This window comes from Bactrocera neohumeralis, chromosome 3, assembly GCF_024586455.1.
Source record: "Bactrocera neohumeralis isolate Rockhampton chromosome 3, APGP_CSIRO_Bneo_wtdbg2-racon-allhic-juicebox.fasta_v2, whole genome shotgun sequence".
Lineage (NCBI taxonomy): Eukaryota > Metazoa > Arthropoda > Insecta > Diptera > Tephritidae > Bactrocera > Bactrocera neohumeralis.
Window position 1 is genome coordinate 2,057,210 of NC_065920.1, and position 7,665 is coordinate 2,064,874.

General features: G+C 37.5%; 1 long non-coding RNA gene across 1 annotated transcript in view; it reads left to right on the forward strand.

The window, feature by feature from the left end:
- The window catches only part of LOC126753099 (uncharacterized), a 30,367-nt gene extending 22,702 nt beyond the window's left edge, over nt 1–7,665 (forward strand). Inside the window, exon 4 of the long non-coding RNA XR_007666087.1 lies at nt 7,233–7,665. This is a non-coding gene — a long non-coding RNA (uncharacterized LOC126753099). The remainder of the gene's footprint in view (nt 1–7,232) is intronic.

Consider the following 7,665-nt stretch of genomic DNA (forward strand, 5'->3'; position numbering starts at 1 on the left):
CAAAGTGAAGTGAAAATTTCAATTTTTATTTTGCTATTGAACGCTACTTTTCTAACACACTGTAATCATTTTGCTGGCATTTGCTTGGCCGCAAACACTTCGCCTATCTTTTAAGACAATTCTCACAATTTTGCAATCTGTCAAATGTGCCATTAAAATACAGTTTTAATTATGTGCACCGTTTTCAGCGTGTTGCTGCCTTTTGCTCTTATCTCCGCGATGGCTCTACATTTGCCAAGTGCAATTTAAAAGCAAATATGTGTTGCTGATAATTGCAAAGCAATTTGAATGAAAGTTAATGCGTCAGAGGAGCAGCGCAGAGAAAATAACTGTATATAATATTGCAAATGACAAATACCGTTGCAAAGTTGACTTAAAAAGCAAATTCAGTGAGTCAGGAGGGGAAAAAATGAAAAAAAGATAAGAAACATGAACACGTGTAGAAATGTACACTGTAGATATTTATCGCGCAGATAAAGTACGTGTTCGCACACACACACATACACGCAATAATACATACATACATACACCAACATATTCGCCTCCAAAGTTCGCCAGTACTTTCTTCAAAACCAATACATTTACATGCCATTTTTATCACGAAACGTACTTTCTAGCATTTAACCGTTAGCGTACAGGGACGTGCTGCCGCTTTGTACGCCACCTAAATGGTCTGATCTAATAAGCGTTTAACCTTATAAGCCCAGCTGCCCATTTTAGCCACTTTGGTCAACCACTTTGCCTGGCCATTTTGGTTGGTTCACGCGAGCGCTTCATCAAATGGGCCGTTCTAGGCGGCAGAATGCTGGCATAAGCATGTAGGTATGTGTGCGTGTGTGTGTGTACGCGTTCTTGCGCACTTTCTAAGCACTAAGCCACGACTCCAGCTGTGTGCGCGCGGTACAGTTGTTTGATTGCCTTGCTTTCGGATGATTAATGATCTGCGCGGCAAAGCAAACTGTTTTCGATTGCCATATCTAATTTATTTTCTAAAAGAAGCCAAACAAATTAGTACACCGCGCTCTTGGCATATTCCACTGATTGTTTCTCATAGTTTTTATTTTAGAAACGCCATTTCATATTTCAGCTAAAAGCTGCGTGTAAGTGAAAAATCAAAATTTATTATAAAAAAACTAATTTTGTTTACAAATTTGTTCAAAAAATCAAAGCAAAGGTTATTTATAGAATTTTAAACTGTTTGGGAATCACTGTAGAATTGATTTTGGACTTCGGCTTTAGCTTTTATACAAAAAAGAAATTCATAAAAATAAATATGCTTGAATTGCAATGTCATTGTTGTGGAGTTAAAACGTCAAAACAATACCGTTTCATTTGCTTTCGAACTGTATATTGTAAGAGCTGGTAAAAGCAACGCTCATTTACAGTTAGACGACTGAGAAACAACCCATTAATTCAAGCCAAAGCACTTGGCAGTGTAGTTGTGGCTGTGCAGTTTATTACGCGCTTAGCATTTACTTTGTTTGGCTTTTATTAGCCAATGAGATAGTGTGGCAAGAGTTTTCCACACGAGACCAACTACGGTTGCAGCGCAAAGCACCACCACGTATGTGTGCATATGTATGGGAGAAAGAGAGCGGCAGGCAGTTGAATTAGCGGTAAAATCACCGTCATTGCTCGTATAACTGCACTGTGTTGCTGTACGGCGGTTTTCGCTGTGTGCGTTGTATGTGTGTGTGTATGCATTGGCTAATGTGTGCTCTCTTATCGCGCCAAGTGACCATTACGCTGCCACTTTTAAGTGGCAATTTTACGTTTAAATATGACAGTCATTTCACGGTCGCGCTCGTTTGACATCAAATCGATGACAAAGTCGGCGATAATGTTTTGTGTAATGACGGCGAGTTTGGCGCTTAAGTCTAATGTCTCCGCACAATGTGCTTGCAACAGCTTGGAAAAAGAGAGAAACCGTTTGCATGAGAAATTATTAAAAAATTAAGTTTAAGGCAAAAGTGCATGAAAAGTAAAACAAAAAGAAATATTGAATATAAAATACAATGCAGCACATGTGAACTCAATGCAGTCGCAGACAGTGACGCGGAAATTTCCTTAACTAAGCAAATAATGTTAGTTAAAGCTTTAACCATTCATTATTCTCATGGATTTCTCATAAAGTTTCGTGATTTCTCAATTAAACGTCATTAAATTGCAGTAAAGGCTCACGCTTTAATTATAAAAACTAAAGCTGAAGCTTAAATCGACAAACTCGTTTCGCGCATGCGCGGAAAACCCCAGCAAATGACAGTCAGCGCAGGGTTCAAAAGTGCGCTTTCTATATACAATGATTAAAACAAATATTTTAACCAGCAGCTGGCATTTCTAAGAGCGTTTAATGATTTTTCAATTACTTTGCAGCAGCGCCGAGGCCACATTAAAACAACTTGGGTTAATTGTAAGGGCACACACATACATATTTATGTGCACACAGTTCTCTGTTATAACAAGCGTTAGGTAAAGTGAACAGCGAAATGGGAATTTACAGCACCCAGAAGATCACACGCTCTTCGCCATAGCAAAAGCGCTTGTTTGGTTGGCGACTCGTTCGCCTGGCTTTATTAGTGGCACACAAAAGCATAAAGAAAATATAAGAGAAAATAGGCGAATGTGCATGTGGGCGAATGTCTGAGCGACTGGCTAAATGTCTAGCTGTGGGTGTGCGCGTTAAAGTGGACAGACGTTTTTGTTGACTTTTTCGCTTTTTCAGTTTGCCCAGCATTTGTTTTTGCAGCAGAATTTGCCTTGGCGCATATAAATGCGCTGCGAACCTTGTGCTGCTCAGCAGGTAATTGCGATGGCATAATTGCCGCACAACAACAGCCAGAATAACAATAATAGCTGCAGTCTGTTTGGCAAACAGGCAAAAGGGAAAACAACTTGTCCAGTGCGATGCAAAGCCAAAGTGCAGGCCGCTCGTAACCACAAATTAGTTTGGACAGCAACAAACTGAAGACTGACCCTAGACTGTGTTGAAGTTTTCTGATTTTCAGGCGAATGCCTTATAAAAATTGTAAACATTTTGTGTTTACTAGAAAAGTGCGCGCTTTCACAACAAAAGCAAATCGCAGTGAGCCGTCCAACTCACTTTTAACTGTTTCAGTTTGAACGTTTTTCCATGGTTTTTTATTTAATTATTTGCGTTATTGAGAAAGTCATGAAGCACTGAAATCAGTCACGATTTATTTCACTAGCAACAGTTGAGCTTTCTAGCTTTTCATTGTGCCTGCAATGCGTTCACTCGGTGGAATTGCTTTTATACGCTCTCGGATAATTATTTGGCTTTTTACATTTATTTAATTGCTTTTGATTGCAACTGGTGTGGTTGTTATGGATCTACGACAATAGACTGTGAATGCGTCACAGCTTGAAGAAAAGAGTTGAAATTATACAATTTTATGAAAAAAAAATTCTAGTGATTTCTTGCGAGCTACTTTGTAGAGCTAAGAGAAAGATCCATAGATGCCTTTGTGGCATTCAATTCAACACTCTGCGAATAACTCTTGATGCTTGTTTTCGAAATTAAAAATAAAATATATCAATGCTAATGATACTTAACTGGTATTTTACTGATTGTTACTGTTATTTTAACCAATACTTAACTGGTATTTTAACGAATACTTAACTGATATTCTAATGGTACTTAACTGGTACTGTAACGAACACTTAACTGATATTTTAACGGTACTTAACCAGTATCTCTTTGTGAGTACGCCTTGTTAACGGTACTGTAGCAAGCAGCGCTTCAACCCCAAAATACAGCTCCCAAGCCGCCGCTGCGTGTGTGTAAGTGCATTTTCCAACTGCACTAGAGCTTTCATACATCGCTGCTATCTTTTTCAGCACAACTGTTACAACAAGCATTGCGTTGCTACGCATAACAAATGAACTTTTTGTCTTTCAGTGAATCGAAACATCTTCACTGCCACTCGGCAGTGCGATCACGCATCATTGTGGCACGTTTTAGCGAAACATGACGCCAAGCAGACGACCAGCAGCCGAACTGCGTGTTGTTGCGCAGTAGACGTTGCTGTTTGGTGTTGTTATTGTTGCCAGTTACTGTTGTATTTTATGACTATTGCAGATTTTGTTGGCTAACTGTTGTTGCAACTGCAACTGAGTGCTTGAGTGCTGCACTGCCATGCACTAATAATAACAATAATGAGCTTGGCGTTGTCGCTTGCCGCTTACCGCGCACATGCAGACACACACACGCCGCGTGTGGCACGAGTCAGACGCAGATGTCCAGTAAGGCGACATGCAACACGCTAATAGATACCGATAGACAATCACATGTATTACCTGGTGAATTCACCGCTTTCGTTATGTCGCAATTTCACATGTTGTGCTTTCATAAGTCGCGGCGCTGCTGCGAATTATGTTGATGAGTTTGGGTTGCGGATCGATTGCAACAAGGCGCTTGCATGCGTGCAATATTTCCATCTAATTGCATTTGCAATTGTTATTGCGCGCAGTCTCATTGCCGGCTTGCGAGACCATTGTGCCACAAAGCCAACACTGCAACAATGTACGATTGTTGGAATCGGCGACGGCGGTGGTGGCTGCTGCAGCTGTTGCAAGTTGTAAATTTCATTGATAATTGCCTGCAGTGTGCTTGTGTGTGCAGCTAAATCAGCTACTGTCTGCATTAAAATTCACAGCTAAAGACATATGTATGTACATACGAGCGTGTACCAGCTGTGCGCTGCTTGCCTGCGTGTGAGTGTGTGTCTCGTACGTGCGTGGCTTGCTTAAGGTTGAGCTTTCTTTATTTCATCTCCAGCTCATAAACTACTTTGTATGCGCGCAGCGCTTCCCTGCATGTTGTTGTGCTCGCCTTCTGATCCTCATGCGCCAAATGCTCGCTCTCCGATCAAAAGGTTCGCATAAAATTAACTAGAAAATGTGGGTCAGTATGGGTCCGCATTGCAGCTCGCTTGTATTCTGCTGGCAAATTTGCAATTTTGTTTTAAATTTTTTTGTTAAAAATCGGGTTTTTGGTTGGAATTGAAATAATATTTTTAAGTTTTAAGTTCTTATGTGTTGTAATAAAGTATGGGCAGGTCATGAGGTGAAGAAAAAGGAAAAAGGTTTATACAAGTTTTAGTACATAATAATGTAAATTGGGATGTACTGAAGGTGTTGAATATCAATATTTGAGTGCAATCGAAAATTGTGTCCAAATAAGTTATATTGGCGCTATCTGGCTTCAATTTCAAAGGGAGCTTTATTGGATGAATATTTGTACAAAATTTTTAAGAATTTTTTTTGTGTAATTCCAAAATAACACAATCAACCTATCTTACTTCATTTTATCTACATCATAAATAGTTAAAAAACTTCAAAAGATTACATTGCCATTTACACATAGCCGATAGTTGCTGCCTTCTTGAGACTTGAGGTGTCAAATATAATAATAAAAATTTAAAGAAAAAATTTCCAATATCAGCTTATTAAGAAGCAAAGTCTTCTTAAAGCCTTAAGAAGCAAGCAAACAATTCTGAAACTACTATATTTTATATATATTTCGTAGTCGAAAAAGTCTTTTCGTATTTCTAAGCAAACTTCAACTTATTATTTTTTTTTTGATATTAATAATTTTGAAGTGTACAAATTTAATATGCAACACATAAATTGTTCGCATTTTAATTGTTCACACTTTGTTTGTAAGTTCAGCAACGTGCTGACACACTATATCACACGGCTTTATGAGGCATTGCGCCAATTACGATTTCTTGGCAAACAAAGCACGTTCGCTGCGATCGGCTTTATTGGAATCGAGTAAAAGTGCGTGACGCAGACTATTGTGCATTGAATTTGTGCTGCTTTGGTTAGTAATTTTCCACCAAAAATTCTTTGTTCTGCTGCTTTGATGTTGAAAAGGCGAAAAGGCAATCCAGGCCTTTCTATAGGCTTATAATTTCGAGCCACTATTGGCAATTATTGCTGCACAGCGGGTTGGCGTACAACACAAATCGGCTTATAATTCGTGTATTTACATACATTTTGTATTATTGATGGCCGTTGTGTTTGTTGCTGAGCGAGCTCAGCTGATTGTGCGTTAGTTGATCACACTTTTGTGTTTATTGACGTAAATATTTGTGCTTTGTGCGTGAAAATGAATGTTGAATGTGCGCAATTAGCATTCACATGATTGAAAGTCATACACTGTATCCTATCTGCTTGTTTTGAGCTGAATCCGTGCTAACGGTTAGATGACGAAATATTTGACAGAATCATTTTAGTAGCATTTAGAAACTCGTAAAATGCGATAAAGCGGTAAATACATTTTTCTCTTTTCTCTTGAACTGAGACACGGAACTGCTTGTTTTAATGCAAATTTCATCTCTTACGGTGAATGGATCAGAAACTGTTGTTATCTGAATTTCTATTGACACCAGATGAGCTTCGTAGAAATTATCGAAAAAGTTGGGACAAAATAGGAAAATTTAGTTTTTTATCGATTATTATCGTTAGTATTTAGTGTCAATTTTAAAATTAAAAACTTTTTATTGTAAAAATTATAGAAAAAGCTAGAGCAAGTCAGAAAAATTTAATTTTTTTATCGATAATTATCGATAGTTTTAAGTGTAAAGTTTTACAAAATGCTTGTCGCTTATTGGCCATAACATTTATTGCCAATTTTTAAAAAAGTATTAATCGACTATTATCGATATTATTTAGCGTCAATTTTAATATTAAAAATTATAGAAAAGCTGGAGCAAGTCAGGAAAATTTTAAATTTTTTATCGATTATTATCGATAGTTTTTAGTGAACATTTAAAAAAGTGTTTATCGATTGTTATCGATATTTTTAGTGCCAAATTTCAAAAAATGTTTGTAGTTTGGTGATAATATTTAACCCGAGTTTTGAGAAAATATTTATCGATTATTAGCGATATTATTTAGTATGAACATTTAAGAACTGTTTATCGATTATTATCGGTAGTTTTAAGCATCAACCTTGATTTTATATTTTTTTCACTTATTGACAAACTAAAATTTTCCGCTTAGTTTTTAGAAACATTTTACGAAGCATATGTAATCCTTACGACTTGACGGCGGCCGACTTCGTGTCTTAATCTTTAGTTTATCATATGGCTTTCTAACAATGCGAATTCACAAAAATTTAATATTAATTAATATTAATAAATTTTAGTGTCTTCGTTGGTTATCATAATTCAAATAATAAATAATAAGTTTGAATTTATAAAATACAGCAGCTGACGGCTACCAGAAACCGAAGTACCCGATTGAAGCGATTTGTTTGGCGAAACGCATGCTAACTTGTTCCACCGCTTATGCCAAACCGTCGGACTCCATCGACTGACATTAATTGGCCATTGAAGTGGCAGTTTCGTGAGCTTCGTGTAGTCATACGCATAATTTGCCACACAAAGCGAAACAGTCGCTCAGTTGCCCAGCCAACATCAATCAAAATGCAAATTTGGGCTGTCACAACTGGCGAGTAATAAGTGTCAAGCAGCAAATGCGCGATCGTTAATGATGCAAGATGACGACAAATAAAATTATTTGCCAAACAAGGACAGCTGCCGAATACACGGACGCAAATATATTTTTAAACAAAAAAATTAAATTTGTTGTTGTTAAAAGAGTTTAGTCGCTTTGAGATTTAAAAGGCAACATGAGGAT